Source organism: Siphateles boraxobius, unplaced genomic scaffold (assembly GCF_051911475.1).
Source record: "Siphateles boraxobius isolate OS27281-9 unplaced genomic scaffold, OSU_SipBor_1 29, whole genome shotgun sequence".
Taxonomy (NCBI): Eukaryota; Metazoa; Chordata; class Actinopteri; order Cypriniformes; family Leuciscidae; genus Siphateles; species Siphateles boraxobius.
This window is the reverse complement of record NW_027508908.1, coordinates 501,135-518,260: the sequence shown is the minus strand read 5'-3', so window position 1 is coordinate 518,260 and position 17,126 is coordinate 501,135. Positions and strand designations below refer to the sequence as shown.

Here is a 17,126-nt window from a genome sequence, read left to right as displayed (position 1 = left end):
AATAGAACGTTCCATTGCAACAAACGCGCCCAGCAGCAGCGCTACGCTTCCGCCATTTTGGGGTGAAAGCGCCTCGGCAGTCCACTAGTGTTGATGTGTCGTTCGCGAACGAGCCGCTCTAAAACCGATTCTTTGAAAAGAGCCGGACGATATGGCAATATCAGCTGCTTGGTAATTTATTTATTTTTTAAAGTACCCTACATTAAAGATCAAATCCAAACTGAATGATGACAACACAGAGTAACGTACAATCACTAGACTAGTGATCATCAAATCCCTTTTAACAGTTTATTTCACAGACTTAGACAAGTTTTCTACTTTTTTCCCCACAAAAACTATAGTATTAGCATTACAAACACTGAATTAATACCAACATATAAAAGTAAGAATAGGACATATCAGATATTTGGGAATGTTGGACAATATATAACAGCAATAGAATAGCTTTACAGTCAACTGTTTTTGTTTTTGCAGTAGCTACTATCTTATATTAATGACCGTTAAAGCAAGACTATGTAGCATGTCTGCTGTCTATATGAGAATATATGCAAAATACATATAAAACACAGACATATATGAAACAATATAGCAAAAATGGCCGTTTTCATGTAAGTGCCATATATTTTCCCGTATATGCACATAAATGTTAAATATATGTAGCCTATAGACGCATATATGTATATATGCATATATTATTTCAATGCATCAGTATCACATGCATGTTTACATACATTTATTAAATATGTGGGAAACGTATGTCACATATTTATAGTTAATGTTGTCCATATATGCGAGAAACCAATACTATACTGTAATATATGCAGATATATGGTATCATATATGGATGAACTCAAATATTTTCTTCACATGTTTGGACACATAAATGTTCATATATGTTGCAGGCTATATTGTGTTCTCAGATAAGTCAAATATATGTATAGATGTATGTCATGCTATTGAAAATATAAGTATATATGGCCATATATTACATTTTTGTATGGGTAAAATGTACAAAATATATTTCAGGGTTAGTGGAGTTGGTAACTAACTAATAGGCCTAATCGTAATAAATGTGTAAAGTTGCATAAAATGGAAATACTCAATAAAGCAAAAAAAAAAAAAAAAAAAACTACCTCAAATGTGTATTTAATGATTGGATTAACTGTTATCTGTGCTGTTGTCCAATAACTCCAGTTGAAATTTTCACCCCAAAATGGCGGCCGCGCTACCGAAGCGCCACCTAGTGGCTGTTTCCGAAAAAGCATCAGAGTTTCGCCCCTTGTTCTTTTATACTCTTTGCCCCTAGTTAGTAATAACAAGTGAATCTGGTAATGCTGTTTGTGGAGTTGTCCACATCCAGTGGTCACTGGGAAACTTCCCTCTAAAAACTTTATGTTAGGGGATAATGTTCTAACAATGTTATCACTAAACATATTTAGAATGTTTTTAGAGAATGTTATCCTATACCTTTTAGGAAAATGTTCCGGGAACAAAATACAACTTGCTGCTTAAAACATGAAAAAAAAAAGTCTTTCATTTTATTTAGATTTAATTTATAACGGCTTTGTTTTCATTAAAGCGTTTGGTAAATGCCATAAATTTGAAAGCTAAATTCATTTTTAAACATCATAAGTATTGCTAACATTAATGAAATGCCATACTTTCTGCCATCTCGTGTCTTTCTATTACCCCACCTCCACAGTGAACTGCTTGGAGGTTAAACCATGACTGTAAAAAAGGGTTAATCCCTCTGATAGCCTATAATGTCATTATAGATAGATGTACATAACATAGGTTAAACCTATGTACGCTTCACACTCCAGACCAGGAGATGGCGGAAATGCTACTTTTAAATTGGTGTGCTAAACCGTGATAAAACTCGAGAAGAAGAAGTTTCGGATCTTCATAAATCAGTGTTTTTAAAAGCGACCTTTTCCGTGCCAGGTTATTCCAGTTATCGGTTTTGGCTGCGCTATTTGTATTAGAAGATATAGAGTGAACAAAATGACTGATGGAGGGATCTGTGAAATAAACGGGATCGAACATTGCCAGGTGATGAAGAAGACTGCACAGCATGAAAAACACAAGACCACACAGAGACCAGACGGAATAACAAAGACCTGCGAGTCCTCACAAGAGTGCAAGAATGAAACACAGTGTAAGTTTGGGGATTCAATTACAAATAACCAATTAAGTTAAAATAATCGGGTAATTGTCTAATCTACAAATTATCCATTTTAAAATTAGCCGACTAAAATTGAACCAGAGATCCAATTGCTGCAGAAACGGCGATTTTTCATTCAAATGTGTTTGTATCTACTGAAAATTAGTAAACTCTAAATTGGTAAAAATGATAAAAATTCAGAAAATTGGACCACCTTTTGAAAAATAATTAAATAAATTCAGCATTAAAATATCTATCCACATAATGCTCAATTTTACAAAGGTGTTCTTGTTAAAACAAATTGTCCCAACACGACGCCAGATTCCTCCATGTGAAAAAAAGTGAATTCAGGTAACACAGCTTAGAGAAACTGGGAGCAAAAACATTATAATTAAATTAACAGCTTCTTTAAAAAAATAAAATAATAATAATAATATTTAAAGGTATAGCGGAGGATTTTCTTTTTCCGGGTGGGTAACCTATAATATTGGTCCACCTAAGTGTCAATCATTCTGGTGATATGTTTACGTAAGGCCGTCGTACGTGCTCGTCCCTATGTAGTTTTCGCTTTCTGCGCATGCGCACTTTCAGGTGTATTATGTGTGATGAGTTACGGTTTCAGCCATTCCTTTGAGAATGGCTGAGGGTCGAAAGAGAAAAAAATTTATACGAAGTGTATGATAAGAAGAGAAAGGCCGCAGAATATAGAAACAAGACCAGATTGATTTTGGGTGAATATTTCACAAGCTGGCGTGCGCTAAAAGCACAGGTTGGGCTTCCCACTGATGCCGCAGGTGCGAAGATTCTACTAGACAGGTAAAGTGTGTCATGCTATTTGGAGAAATCCATTTAAAATCACTGCTTGTAAAAGTTAATGTAAGCAATGATTAGCGATGCTAGCCCTGGCACAAGTCATGCACCGCGTAGACACGGTAAACATCTCAATTTGTCTAAGTAGCCTTATGACCAAATGGTAAATGGTATCACGCTGAAATATTCTAAAACCTTGTGTGTTCATTTTCGATAATTACAATTTGTTCACTTTGTTTTACTTGTGTGTTCATTCAAACCTTGTAAATCACCATAGTATTTATTACACAAATGCAACAAGCTACTTCTCAATTGCATAGCATGTTGAGTCCTCGGTCACTAAACGCGTTTAATAGGCGTTCCCTCTCGGGAGCAAATGGAGTGTTGCGCATGTGCATTTTTAAAAAAATTGGAGAGGGCGTGTCTTCTCTAAATTTCGGAAAGATCCTCCGCTATACCTTTAAGTATTCCAGAGTCTTAAGTTCTGGTTTAAACGGATGATTTCTTCACAAACCATGGAAATGTTTTTATTTTGTTCATCTAACATTATGCTGTAAAAAGCAGTTAGCAGGAAAAGCAAATTGATGCCTTTGCATCTTGTGAAAAATGTGATTTCAGTCATCAAACATTTCTGATCCTGTGTTTACCCCTGTGTAACAGATGAGTGAGATGGATGCTAGTCCCTGGTGTAAATTGAGCCTAAAGGCCTTTTCAAACTGAGCACGACATGATCCCCAACAAACGTGAAGCAGTTGATCGCCTTCGGCTAATTCACACCAGCACGATAGGTGGCACTGAACCGAGAAAGCATGTATCTCATAGGGTTTTCCATTTGGCAATTCAATTCACAATTATTTATATAGCACTTTTCTCAATACATACTGTTTCAAAGCAGCTTTACAGAAAATGCACATGTCTACATTTTAGAGTGATCAGTTATCAGAGGTGAACGTGTCCAGTGATGTATTTCAACCTCTGCTTTAACCTCGTCCGCTGCACAACATGATGCAGTAAAATAAGATAAATTAAGTTTGGTACTACACAAACTATCTATAATACTTACGAGACCTTATGAGAAATTTTTAGATCCAAATACATCATAAAATATAATCACAGCTGGGTAACAAGTGCATTAAAGCTACAATTATCATCAAGCTAATTTATGAAATTATTACTGTTTTCGCTCAAAACCCCCCTAAAACCATCATAGAGTCCTAGTATAAACTTCCAGTTGTGATCTAAAGTGGATTTTGATTATGTAATGGTCCGACATGCATTATTTGTGTTTTATAATGGACTGCAATTCTCATGTAAACGTCCTCTAAAAATACCCTGAAACGCATTGAAAAACACATACAGAACATATATCATCGTAATGTCTATTTGGCTTCATGTTTCATCTAGAAACGTTTCCCTGAATTGTTTATTTACAGAACTCAGAATGAGGACGTTGTCATCTGGAAGTGCAGGAGTTATGATTACGTAATATGATTGACAGATCTAGAGTGAATGAGTGCACTCTCTGACTCAACACATGCACCTAGAAGAAAAGAGACACACCAGCGCTCTAGACACTGTTTCAAGCTCTTCAGATTGCATAATTCAATGGGAAATTAATAGAAATTATATTCTGAATAAAGAAATATGAAGTAAACATATGAGAACAAATCTGTTTTCAGACACTAATGATAACAAGAACTCAACACCCATTCTCTTCACTCTTCCCGAAAACTCTCGCTTTGATGCACCCCCATCGATCACGCTGGTGTGATTAGCTCCATAGGGATCTATTGTTTCGATTCAAGAGCATCATAGCATGGTACATTCGCGTCGCTTGATTGCTGCCTTAAAAGGGTTAGTTCACCCAAAAATGAAATTTCTGTCATTACTCGCCCTCATGTCGTTCCAAACCCGTAAACATAAAATAATCGCAGCCTTTGCCAAATTGCGTGCGGTTTCATTTCGATTAGGCTAATCGTGCAACCCTAATCTTCAGAACACAAAGATACCACGAATGTTATTTCTCGTGCCAATTATATCCCAAAAATGGTTTTAGCGTGCATATGCTACGCACTGAAAACCTCTTGGGTAGGATTAGGGTGGGGAGTGCATGCGTATTACACGCCATAAAGTGCATATCATATGCACGTGAAAACTGCGTAGCATATGCGTGCAAAAACAAATTTTTAGCGTATAAATGGCACGAGATATAACATTCGTTGTATAGATACGCACTTTCATGAGATCGGGCGGAATGCGCGGCGCTGCGCTTTGAAACCCTTTAATTTGAAGGACTTCCAAAGAAACATAACTGCTACAAGTGTATGCACTATGCAAGCACTATATACAGGATTCACCCTATTATACTTTGTCGACACAAATTGATAAGTCAAACAGGAAACAGCCATCCCCAAATAGTCTATAGCTACATGGGCTGTCTTTGAGTTCACTTGAACAAGGGTTAAATTACTCGTCAGGCTACAGAAGAATACCATAATTCCTCCGTTCAATTAGGCCTAAGACATCGAGAGTCACGCAGACCTATAACAACCCAGCCAAAACACAAAATTAGGAATAACATGCCTTACCTTAATGTAACGGAGGCGAGCTAGTAGTCGCTGTGCGAGTAAACCTCACTCCTCTGATCTCAAAAGGCTCTCTAGCAACAGATGCTAGAGGCTGCAGTCTTTAGCCTCCTTGTTAGAGCGCCTGACTCTCATGCCGGTGATCCGGGTTCGAGGCCCGCTCGGAGCGGGTCGAGTGGGACCCGGGTGGAGGGGTTACATTGGTGCCATGACCCGGATGGGAGTAAGGTTTAGGGGGGTGAGTGTAACGGAGGCCAGTTAGTAGTCGCTGTGTGAGTAAACCTCATTCCTCTGATATCAAAAGGCTCTCTAGCGACAGATGCTAGAGGCTGCAGTCTTTAGCCTCCTTGTTAGAGCGCCTGACTCTCATGCCGGAGATCCGGGTTCGAGGCCCGCTCGGAGCGGGTCGAGTGGGACCCGGGTGGAGGGGTTACATTGGTGCCATGACCCGGATGGGAGTAAGGTTTAGGGGGGTGAGTGTAACTGAGGCCAGTTAGTAGTCGCTGTGTGAGTAAACCTCACTCCTCTGATCTCAAAAGGCTCTCTAGCGACAGATGCTAGAGGCTGCAGTCTTTAGCCTCCTTGTTACAGCGCCTGACTCTCATGCCGGAGATCCGGGTTCGAGGCCTGCTCGGAGCGGGTCGAGTGGGACCCGGGTGGAGGGGTTACATTAACACAGAATGGTTTTCAAGGACTTCGCGCGCAGATCAATGGCCTCCAACGTTTACATTTTTTCTACGAATCTTTGTGCTAACATGTACTAAACGTGATTGGAATTTGCACCGCAGCGCCATCACACCTTGATGCTCATGACAAGAATAGAATCTTTATTGAAGTGAATTAGGTTTAAATCGCCGTCATGCATGAATGAATGATATTTTTGCTATTTTACATATAATACTCCACGATGATCACATTACACAAAACTGAAATTGCACGTCAAAATAAAACATTGTCAATATTTTTGAGACCCCCCAAAATTTCACGAATCATGTTTTCAGGGGAGCCCATGTCTTATTAAGGGGAGCTGAGCTCCCCCGTAGTTCGGACCCTGCTCTCGTGTCTCGAGACGTTAGTTGTCGACTCGTCAGTGTCTGACTCTGATCTGTCTGCTGGGCCGACCGTGCCGTGTGTGATACAGCAGGGCCGGAAAGAGAAATGATTAGTTCATCTTTCGAGTCTCGAGTTCCGGTTCGGACGGGTCTGAGTCTTTCGTTCTTCCTGTCAGTCACATAGAGGCTATGCTGTCAGTACCAGAAAGAGAAATGATTAGTTCATATTCTTCGAGTCTCGTAAAAACATAAGAATTTTTTTGCAGATCTATATCACACCTTCATTGAGCTTGGACTGATTTTGACATTGATCTTTTTATGTTCATTTTAGATCTGAAAGAAGATTCAGTCATTTGCCATCAATGTGGGATGCATTTCACAGAGCAAGCAAGCCTTACACAGCACATGAGAATTCACACTTCAGAGAAGCCGTTCACCTGCACTCAGTGTGGAAAGAGTTTCACAGTGAAAGGAAACCTTGAGAATCACATAAGAATTCACACGGGAGAGAAGCCTTTCAACTGTTATCTTTGTGGAAAGAGTTTCACAGTGAAAGGAAACCTTGAGAATCACATAAGAATTCACACCGGAGAGAAGCCTTTCAACTGTTCTCTTTGCGGAAAGAGTTTCACAGTGAAAGGAAACCTTCAGAATCACATAAGAATTCACACCGGAGAGAAGCCATTCAACTGTTCTCTGTGTGGAAATAGTTTCAAAGCCAAACAAAGACTTGAAATTCACATGAGAATTCACACTGGAGAGAAGCCATTCAACTGTTCTCTGTGTGGAAAGAGTTTCACAGTAAAAGGAAACCTAGAGAATCACGTGAGAATTCACACGGGAGTGAAGCCATTCAACTGCACTCAGTGTGGAATGAGTTTTACACAAAAAGGACATCTTCAACGTCATGAGCGTTCACACTGGAGTGAAGCCCTTCACTTGCTCTCAGTCTCAGTGTGGAAAGGGTTTCACAGAACAAGGACATCACATGAGTTCACACTGGAGTGAAGCCCTTCATCTGTTCTCAATGTGGAAAGGGTTTCACAGTGAAATATAACTTTAATATTCACATGAGAAATTACAGAGTCAGTTAATTAGTAATTCTGCTTTACGGTGTCTATGACATTTATTGTTATAAGAACATAAATGTGAAGAACATGCATATTTCTGTTTAGATGCAGTTAGAGCTTTGACAATGCAAATATCTTTAGGTTATTCAATAAACTGCTTTCTTATCACTTCATTTTTTGACTCATAATACATCAGCCTTAATTCTGCAGAAGAGTTTACTTGACAACAAAGTGCAATAAAAACAAACAAACAAAAAAATGAATCACAAATGTGATGTTTATCTAAAGTAATTTTTCCTTATGGTTGTATTGGATCATCGAAGGTCAGCAGAAAAGACATTGATTAATAAAGTGAGATTAAATACATTAAGTGTCAGTGAGTTTCCATTTCACTGTTTTCATCCTTTTTGAAGAATACTGAATCTGTTTTTGTGCCAGTGAGATGAATAAATGCTCACACGTATGTCAAAAAACTCTTGCGAGGCGGACACGTCGGGTTCTGCAGTTTCTCTCCACCGACTGCACGGATCAAAAGCCCAATGGGAATCGACTTGCTGACGACACAGCTTAATGCTCATTGGTTTAAACAACCGTGATGTATTGTTCTGTTTTAAAAGGTTTGATGATATGTTTTTTGTTTTTGTGTACAAATTATGTGTGAGTGTGAATATTCCCAAACTCTCGGACAGTGCAATCTCAATATTAATATATAAAAACATGTGTGTATTAGGGTCTGCACCTGTGTATCATTATACACCTGCGCCTCGTTGGAGTCGTTGCTGGTCCACTATAAGACGGACGCTGACGCGGAGTATGGCAGGAGAGAGGAGAACCAGCAAACAAGCATTTCTTTCGTGTTTCATTTCTTTTATTTACTTTACTTGGTTGATCGTCTTGTTAATGTTTGTTGCCTTCATATTGTTTGAAGTTTATTAGTTATATTTATTTGTGATACGTGTTTCTTGAGTTTTTGCGTGTTTGTAAGAAATAAATGTCAATGGCGCGCACTTGAGTTTCACGTGTCCTCCTTTATGTTGTGAAACCCTTACGTAGCCAGCTTTTTTTCAAAAAGGGTTCGTAACATAAATTGGGGGCTCATCCGGGATATTTCGGATTACTTTAATTTTGTTTGATGAACAGATAAAGATAGTGGTGCTGGGCGATCTCCGGGTAGGTAGAGTAAACCAGGGGGGCCGTGCGTAGCGCCGGTTCTCACTACGGTTTACTATTTATTGTTTTCTTTATTATTTTAGTTTGTTGTGTTTGGAGGTACTCCGGGGGAGGCTTGCCTCTCAACTGGTACCCTCTGAAGACTAGAGAGGTTTTAGTTAGTCTTGGTTAGGTAGGCTTAGGTCCGGAGTCGTTCGTAGCCTACTGATTTATTATGTTTGTGTTTTTGCTCATCAATTTATTATGGCGTTATTTGATTTAAAGGAGTTTATAAGTCAACCTAGTGTTGCAGTCTTAGAAACATGTAGAAAGGACGATTTGTTCCTTATTGCTCGACATTTTGAAATACCTGTTTCGAAAACATTGCTTAAAAAAGACTTGAAAGCTTGTTTGTTAACTGGTTTAATTAATGTTGGGGTGTTGCCTTTGTTGGAGGATGTTCCTGAATCAGCAGAATCAGTTGCAGCTGTTATGGATGACGAGGAACAACCTCCGCTGCATTCTTCGACTTCATTGTGTCCTCTCGCTGGCAATCCAATTACGCCGGATGCCGGTGGTGGGGCGAAGGTAGGACCACCTTTTTCTTTGCCTAAGTTTGAGCCTTTATCCCTCTTTACTGAAGAATCGCCTGTACAACAGGGAGGTGTGCGCTTGAAAGTACGTTTAGCTCGCTTACAGCTTGAGACGCAAGACAGAGCTCAAGCACGGAAGGATGAGTTGCACCATCAGCTTGAATTGCACCGTATCGATGCGGAGATGAAAGTTAAAATGCGCCAATTAGAGTTACAGTCTGTTCGAGATGATTCAAAAAGATTTAACAAATTTGCACGTGAAGATGGACCTAGTTCGGAGGTTGAAGCTGCTGTACTCGTGTCAAATATTCCTGTGATACGTACAGTTAACTCTTTACCTGTGGTAACGGATTCTCTTGATCATTCGACTTCATTTAATGTAGCGAAAAATATTGTAATTGTTCCACCTTTTCGGGAGAAAGAGGTTGAAGCTTATTTTCAGGCATTTGAAAGAATAGCATCTGCGTTGAAGTGGCCAACAGAGGTCTGGTCATTAATGTTACAATGTAAGTTAACAGGGAAAGCGCAAGAAATTTGTGCATCTCTTCCGTTGGAGGAAAGTGTTCAATATGAGACCGTAAAAAATGCGATTCTCCGTGCTTATGAGTTAGTACCTGAACATTATCGGCAACGTTTTCGCTCAACGAAAAAATCCGCTCTTCAGACATATGTCGAATTTGCCCGTGAAGGGTGTAGGCCTACTTTTTGATCGATGGATAAAGGCGTGTAAAGTCGCGGATTATCAATCTTTGTGTGAACTTTTGCTCATTGAAGAGTTTAGAAATTGTGTTCCTGAGCGTACTGCTTTATATTTAAACGAACAAAAGGTTACTACTGTGCAGCAAGCAGCTGTTTTAGCAGACGAGTATGCACTTATTCATAAACCTGTGTTTTTAAAGCGTGCGAGTGAATCAGGTTACGCTCCGCAAAGAGAGAATGAAGTTAATTCTTCTGATTTTAAAGTCAGGCCTGGTCCATCTAGCCCGAAAATGCGTAAAGAGTGTGGCTATTGTCACAAGGTTGGACACATAATTGCTGAGTGTCGAATTTTAAAACGAAAGCATGAACGTCAGGATTTTCCCGCTCAACCTCGCGGTTCAGTTTTAGTGAAAACTGTGTCTCCACAGACCATGATTTCAGTAGCTCCTGATGAGTGTTTTCAGCCTTTCGTGTTTGACGGTTATGTATCACTGACTGGTCGTGTTGAGGACCAGAAGGCTGTGAAGATCTTACGTGATACGGGAGGATCTCAGTCTTTTATACTGTCTGACACTTTGCCTTTCTGTGCAGACTCCGAATGCAGGGCATAGAAATGGGTTTCATCACTGTACCTATTCATCGCGTCTGGGTGACGTCTGAATTAGTTTCTGGATGTTTTAATGTAGCGGCTCGTTCTTCCCTACCTGTGAAAGGTATTAATTTTATCATGGGAAATGATCTTGCTGGAGGGAAAGTAATGCCAGTTGTACATGTTACTAATATTCCAGTTACTGATCAACAACCAGATGTACTCGCCCAACATTTTCCGAATGTTTTTGCTTCTAGTGCAGTTACGACTCGTGCTCAGACGAAAAATCTCGTTAAGTAGAATGAAGTGAGTCTAGGTGAGTCTATTTTTGCAGAGATGTTTGAGAAAAATGCCTTGACAGAGCAGATGGATGTTAATTTGTCCCAAGAATCTGTTTGTCCCGATCCTGACGTATTTTTGCCTATTTCGTGCAAGGTTCTCACTGCGGCTCAGCAAAGTGATTGTACGTTAGAGAAATGTCGTTTAAGTGCTGACAGTAAAATGTCACCTTTGTACAACCATCAGTTCTATTGGAACAACACTGTGTTGATGCGTAGCTGGAATGCTCGGTTATCGAATGACGAAGATTCGGATGACTGGAACGTGGTCCATCAGATTGTGGTGCCCTTGAAGTTTCGACAGCATATTTTAAGCTTGGCACATGATCATCCTTGGTCTGGGCATCTCGGTATAAAAAAAACTTACCATCGGGTGCTCCAGCATTTCTTTTGGCCTGGGTTGAAGGCTGATGTGTCTCGATATTGTAGGTCTTGTCATACCTGTCAAGTAGTAGGAAAGCCCAATCAGATCGTGCCACCTGCTCCACTTCACCCTATTCCGGCTGTAGGAGAACCGTTTGAACGTGTCTTGGTAGATTGCGTCGGGCCGTTGCCGCGAACTAAATCCGGTTCTCAGTATATTTTAACGATTATGTGTGCTGTCACACGATTTCCAGAAGCAATTCCATTACGGAATATAACTGCCAAAAGTGTCACCAAAGCTCTAATAAAGTTTTTCACCACATTCGGATTGCAGAGAACTGTACAAACAGATCAAGGTACTAATTTTGTGTCTAAAATCTTCCGAAATGTGCTGAAAGGTTTGAGTGTGTCACATGTCACATCCAGTGCCTACCATCCTGAATCGCAGGGAGCACTGGAGAGGTGGCACCAGACGTTGAAATCTAGTCTGCGAAAATATTGCCTCGAGGCAGGGAATGAGTGGGATGAGGGAGTCCCTTTGGTTTTGTTTGCATTACGTGAAGCGCGACAAGAGTCACTTGGGTTTAGTCCGTCGGAATTGGTCTTTGGACATAATGTACGGGGTCCTTTAAAAGTACTAAAAGATGAGTTTCTCTCTACTGGTACGACTGAGAAACGTAATGTGCTTGATTTCGTTACTCGTACCCGCGAACGATTGCGAAGTGCTTGTGTAGTCGCGAAAGAAGCTCTTTCTCTTTCGCAAAAGAAAATGAAGCGTTGTTTTGATAAACGCGCGGTTGTGCGTAATTTTACGCCTGGAGAAAAAGTATTAGTGTTGCTTCCTTTGCCCAGTTCTGCTTTAGCTGCGCGATTTGCAGGTCCGTATGTGATTAAGAGCAAGCTAAGTGACACTGATTATATAATCCATACACCAGAACGACGACGAAAGACACGTTTGTGTCATGTAAATATGCTGAAAAAATATGTAGCCCGAATTGGGAAGACTGATGAGGTGAATTGTTTGTCCCAGAGTGAGGCACAGCCGGTGTTAAATGTAGAACGAGTATCTCTGCTGTCCAGTACCATGGGTGCTGAGGATGTAGATGATGGGTTGAAAATGTCTATGGAGATGTTCAGCGGTGGTCATCTAAAGAATTCAGAGATTTTAAGAGTTTTACCATCTCGTTTGTCTTATCTCGCGAAGAGCGTCAGGATGAGATTGACTTAGTAGAAACTTATCCTAACTTGTTTAGTGATGTTCCGTCTGGTACCTCTGTCATCCAGCATGATATTGAGGTGGGTAATGCAGGTCCAATAAAACAGCATGCGTATCGTTGTCCAGTAGGTAAACGAGAAATCATGAAATGTGAAGTGAATTATCTGGTTCAAAATGGTTTTGCCAAAAAGAGTAATAGCCCGTGGAGTTCACCGTGCATTTTAATCCCTAAAGCGGACGGTTCGTTCCGTTTTTGTACTGATTTGATTTGATCTTGGCACTGCTCGGTACATTACGAAATTAGATCTTTTAAAAGGCTACTGGCAGGTGCCATTAACTGAACGTGCTTCTGAGGTCTCCGCCTTTGTGACTCCCGACTCTTTCTTTCAATATACGCGTATGGCGTTCGGTCTTCGAAACGCGCCTGCTACCTTTCAAAGGTTAATGTCTGCAGTTTTAGGTGATGTTCCGAACTGTAACATTTATCTTGATGATGTCGTTATTTTTTCTTCCACATGGACAGATCACATCTCTACTTTGCACAATGTTTTTAGCCGACTAGCCGATGCCTCGTTAACTTTAAATCTGACTAAGTGCGATTTTGCGAAAGCCTCCGTTACGTACTTGGGGAAACAGGTTGGAAACGGTCAAGTACGTCCGCTCGACGCAAAAGTGACCGCTATTCTTGCATACCCTGTGCCCACTACTAGGAGAGAGTTGCGACGATTTTTAGGCATGGCTGGCTATTACAGGTGTTTTTGTAAAAATTTCTCGACTGTTGTCGCTCCCTTAACGAAGATGTGTAGCTCTAAAATTGTTTTTAATTGGACTGATGAATGTCAAACTGCATTTTTGTGTGCAAAGTCTCTTCTTTGCAGTGCTCCGGTGTTGTCTGCTCCTGACCTGGCTCGTCCGTTTAAGCTTGAAGTAGACGCCAGTGCGACCGGAGTTGGAGCTGTCCTGCTTCAGAATGGTGGTGATGGAATATCCCATCCAGTATCTTATTTCTCAGCTAAATTTAATCGTCACCAGTTGAATTATTCAACTATCGAAAAAGAGACTCTAGCTATGTTGCTTGCTTTGCAGCATTTCGATGTGTATGTGGGATACAGCTCTACTCCCGTCATCCTCTACACGGACCATAATCCGTTGTTTTTTTTAAATAAAATGTACAATCATAACCAACGTTTGATGCGCTGGGCGCTTATAGCTCAATGTTATAATCTTGAGATCCACCACAAGAAAGGAACGGACAACGTCGTCGCAGATGCCCTTTCTCGGGGCTAGGTAAATGTATTTACTTTATGTGTGTTCTGTCATTTTTTTTTGTTGTTGTGATGTTCTTGTTTGCTTTTACTGTTCGTTTCGTCCAGAACCTGTCTAAGAAGACTGGTTCTTTCTTTAAGTGGGGGAGTGTTACGGTTCGTGTCTCGTGTTTCCCTCTACTTATGATGACGTCATGACTCTGTGCTTCTTTTGTGTGTCTGAGATACTGATGGGTCTACACCTGTGTATCATTATACACCTGCGCCCTCGTTGGAGTCGTTGCTGATCCACTATAAGACGGACGCTTACGCGGAGTATGGCAGGAGAGAGAGGAGAACCAGCAAACAAGCATTTCTTTCGTGTTTCATTTCTTTTATTTACTTTACTTGGTTGATCGTCTTGTTAATGTTTGTTGCCTTCATATTGTTTGAAGTTTATTAGTTATATTTATTTGTGATACGTGTTTCTTGAGTTTTTGCGTGTTTGTAAGAAATAAATGTCAATGCAGCGCACTTGAGTTTCACGTGTCCTCCTTTATGTTGTGAAACCCTTACGTAGCCAGCTTTTTTTCAAAAAGGGTTCGTAACAGCTGGGAAAAGATTAATCGCGATTAATCGCATCCAAAATAAAAGTTTGTGTTTACATAATATATGTGTATGCACTGTGTATAATTATTTTGTATATATAAATACGCACACATGCATGTATATATATTTAAGAAATATTTGCATGTATATATTTATTAATAATTTATATTATATATAAATATTTTATATATAAATAAAAAAAATTTCTTACATGTAAGCTATACATGCATGTGTGTATTTACAGTATATATACAAAATAATTATACATATATTATGTAAACTCAAACTTTTATTTTGGATGCGATTAATCACGATTAATCTTTTCCCAGCCCTAGTTTGTACCAAAGTAAAAATTATGATAAACACGTATTACTTTTGGAGTCTTGTTCATATTTATTTAACATAATTTAAATTGCATCCAGTTTATTAGCAATGCCATTCATGAGTGTGAATCCTGGGATATCCGCCTTTGATCTCGTAGGTGTCTGATCCAATTTTTACTCCTCTTTCACAGCCTCGTAGTCTCGGCCGATTTTCAGGCATAGCGCATCTCAGACGAGCCTATTATTCAGCTGTTTTTCCTAGCATTAGCAACAAACGGTGCTGATCAGTGTGTCACTCACTACTTCATATAGCTACAGTCTCCGTCTATGAATAGAACTAATGTATGACTAATGTATTTATCCAGTTTATTTACTTCAAATTTTACACCGGCGTTTTCATGGGTTTATCAGATCAACGCCCTCGCAAACCAGTATACATGACGTAACGAAGCCTCGTTGGTTTCTGAAAACACGTGACATGGCAAGTTTGATTCGCACTCCGAATCACTGTTTCGAAACAAAAGAACGGTTACGTTTCGGATCTTCACAAAGCAGTGTTTTTAAAGCGCCTATGGCTACATTAAAGCTGTTGTTATTTTAAAGCAAACCAGCTGCGGTTGTAGAATCTCGATTAGAGAATAGAGTGAATCAAAACTGACTGATGGAAAGCTATCTGAGGAATAAACTTGATCGATAAAGATGGAGCAGCATGAAAACAACCAGACCACACAGGTACCAGATGTCAAGACGAAAACCTGCCATTCGCCTAGCCTTAAACAGACGAATAGAGTACTGTGTAAGTTGGCTATTTGTAGCCTAAGTTATAAAGACTCAAATGTGTTTCAAATGAAAGTGTAAATTCTGTTAATGGTTGTTCGTGACTAATAAATCCAAGTGTGTCAAATAATGAATGCCTGTAAAGCCTAGAAAGGTGTTGTTACTTCAGATGTTCAGTTGACCACAATAGTATGGGATTTGTCAGGGGAACTATATGTTTTTTTTAAATGAGCTGACTGAAACCATGAAGGCAAGTGCAGCAGAAAAAGGTCTTTTTAGATAATTGATAATTCATTCATTTATTTGTGTGTGTAAGAAACATAACTACACTCTGCAAGCAAACACATTCTTCTTCATTGACTAGCTGCCTTTTTTTGCAAGCTGAAACATTTCATTGTAATAGACATAGTGATGAATTTGATCCATAGCTTGCTTATAAACACAATGAATTTGTGATTATGTGAAGTTACAGTTACTTCACATAATAATAATAATAATAATAATAATAATAAATCGCCTTAAGGTAGAGCTTCACGATTATGAAAAAATCATAATTGCCGATTATTCCCTTGAAATTGTAATTGCGATTATTAATTACGATTATCACAATTTACATTGAATATATATAGGCATAATATAATACATGTTTACACAAAAATTGTTAACACACACAAGTACTGTTCCCTTCTACTTAACATACACATAAATTGTAAGAATGACTCATCGTAAAGACTATAGAAAAACATTAGGACTATGCTAAAGCAATTAAATAGCAGTCCCAAACTAGTTTTTGTTAATACAACGTTGATATGAGCCACCACAGTCATTTAATAATATAAAAAATAACACAGAGTGAAAATAAAGTGGCATTTTTGAAAGGACAGTTACCATGGTAAATACACAATACTAACAAGAACTGATAATGAAAAAGCTCCTGGTGAATAGAATGAACATTATACCTGCATGCAAAATCCTTCTAAGCTAACACGTGATTTATTGGTATTTTACTTTTATTTCGTGACTTAATTATTTGCATTGTAACGACGTTCCATGCACGTAGTTTCTTTTGCACTTTATACAGTGAAGCGATATACAGCGCGCGCCGCCGCATTTGCGCGTGTAATTGAAGAGTGCGCGCTACGAGCACAGTATAACGGCTGACAGGACATTAAAGTCCGTTTTTCTGAGGTGAAAGACTTTTTATTTCAGCGTACACTTGCGTCACTGCCTGGTATGTCATATAGTGCTGGGTTTTCTGAAGTAGCCGTGATTCGCCTCTCATAATTATGCTCTAAACGCACACACGCAGAGTGGACTTTCTTTTGTAATCGCGGTTTTGAACGATTACGTAATCGTGGCATCCGTATTCGTAATCTGTGCAGTCCTACCTTTAAGGATGATACTACTACATCCCTCCACTCCCGACAGTATATTATCATGTTTATTACACTTCTAAAGCTACTCAACAAATAAATAAAAGGAAATATTTGTATTTTATTTTATTTTATAATCTTACCCATTGACTTAAAATTTACACAACATAAT

At 39.4% G+C, this 17,126-nt stretch overlaps 1 pseudogene across 1 annotated transcript in view; it reads left to right on the top strand.

Annotated features, from left to right (window-relative positions):
• Positions 1-1,888: 1,888 nt before the first annotated feature.
• LOC143754003 (uncharacterized) overlaps positions 1,889-17,126 on the top strand; it is a 38,414-nt pseudogene continuing 23,176 nt past the window's right edge. Inside the window, exons 1-2 of the transcript XR_013207855.1 lie at positions 1,889-2,158; positions 6,943-7,657. The product of XR_013207855.1 is annotated as an uncharacterized LOC143754003 (transcript). The remainder of the gene's footprint in view (positions 2,159-6,942; positions 7,658-17,126) is intronic.